General features: G+C 41.8%; 1 non-coding gene across 1 annotated transcript; it reads right to left on the bottom strand.

The window, feature by feature from the left end:
* Nucleotides 1–504: 504 nt before the first annotated feature.
* LOC148580936 (small nucleolar RNA R71) lies at nt 505–612 on the bottom strand. Its single transcript, XR_015895850.1, has one exon. It is a non-coding gene; the product is annotated as a small nucleolar RNA R71 (small nucleolar RNA).
* Between the last annotated feature and the right edge of the window lie 1,136 nt (nt 613–1,748).

The following is a 1,748-nucleotide window of genomic DNA, read 5'->3' as shown; positions in this document are numbered from 1 at the left end:
GTGGAAGCAGATCCAGAACCTGAAAGGACTCTGAAGAGAAAATTAAGAGAAGCTAAAATACAACAATCCAGAGATAACCTTTCAGAAATTTTCGAACAGGAAAAGGAGATGGCAGCCGAAAATAATAATAATGTAAGGAAGATGCTTGGTGACTTTACTGCACCTAATTCCAATTTACATGGAAGAAGCATCTCCATTCCTGCCATTGGAGCAAACAACTTTGAGCTGAAACCTCAGTTAGTTTCTCTGATGCAGCAGAACTGCAAGTTTTATGGACTTCCATCTGAAGATCCTTTTCAGTTCTTAACTGAATTCTTGCAGATATGTGATACTGTTAAGACTAATGGAGTAGATCCTGAAGTCTACAGGCTCATGCTTTTCCCTTTTGCTGTAAGAGACAGAGCTAGATTATGGTTGGATTCTCAACCTAAAGACAGCCTGAACTCTTGGGATAAGCTGGTCACGGCTTTCTTAGCCAAGTACTTTCCTCCTCAAAAGCTGAGCAAGCTTAGAGCTGATGTTCAAACCTTCAGACAGAAAGAAGGTGAATCCCTCTATGAAGCTTGGGAAAGATACAAACAGTTGACCAAAAAGTGTCCTTCTGACATGCTTTCAGAATGGACCATCCTGGATATATTCTATGATGGTTTATCTGAGCTATCAAAGATGTCACTGGACACTTCTGCAGGTGGATCCATTCACCTAAAGAAAACGCCTGCAGAAGCTCAAGAACTCATTGACATGGTTGCTAATAACCAGTTCATGTACACTTCTGAAAGGAATCCTGTGAGTAATGGGACGCCTATGAAGAAGGGAGTTCTTGAAGTTGATACTCTGAATGCCATATTGGCTCAGAATAAAATATTGACTCAGCAAGTCAATATGATCTCTCAGAGTCTGCATGGAATGCAAGCTGCATCCAACAGTACTCAAGAGGCTTCTCCTGAAGAAGAAGCTTATGATCCTGAGAACCCTGCAATAGCAGAGGTAAATTACTTAGGTGAACCTTATGAAAACACCTATAACTCAACATGGAGAAATCATCCAAATTTCTCATGGAAGGATCAAAAGCCCCAACAAGGCTTTAATAATGGTGGAAGAAACAGGTTTAGCAATAGCAAGCCTTTTCCATCATCAACTCAGCAACAGACAGAGAACTCTGAACAAAATGCTTCTAATTTAGCAAATCTAGTCTCTGATCTATCTAAGGCCACTGTAAGTTTCATGAATAAAACAAGGTCTTCCATTAGAAATCTGGAAGCACAAGTGGGCCAGCTGAGTAAAAGGATCACTGAAATCCCTCCTAGTACTCTCCCAAGCAATACAGAAGAGAACCCAAAAGGAGAGTGCAAGGCCATTGACATAAGCGCCATGGCCGAACCTGTGAGGAGAGGAGAGGACGTGAATCCCAAGGAGGAAGACCCCTTGGGACGTCCAGTGGTCAATAAGGAGCTTCCCTCTGAGGAACCAAAGGAATCTGAGACTCATCTAGAGACCATAGAGATTCCATTGAACCTCCTTATGCCCTTCATGAGCTCTGATGAGTATTCCTCTTCTGAAGAGAATGAGGATGTTACTGAAGAGCAAACTGCCAAGTTTCTTGGTGTAATCATGAAGCTGAATGCCAAATTATTTGGCATTGATACTTGGGAAGTTGAACCTCCCTTGTTCATTAATGAACTAAGTGATCTGGATCAACTGACATTGCCTCAGAAGAGACAGGATCCTGGAAAGTTCATAATACCCTG

Source organism: Arachis ipaensis, chromosome B10 (assembly GCF_059453495.1).
Source record: "Arachis ipaensis isolate K30076 ecotype BB chromosome B10, ASM5945349v1, whole genome shotgun sequence".
In the NCBI taxonomy this organism is placed as follows: domain Eukaryota; kingdom Viridiplantae; phylum Streptophyta; class Magnoliopsida; order Fabales; family Fabaceae; genus Arachis; species Arachis ipaensis.
The sequence above is the reverse complement of the archived record's forward strand: the minus strand, read 5'-3'. Positions and strand labels throughout refer to the sequence as shown.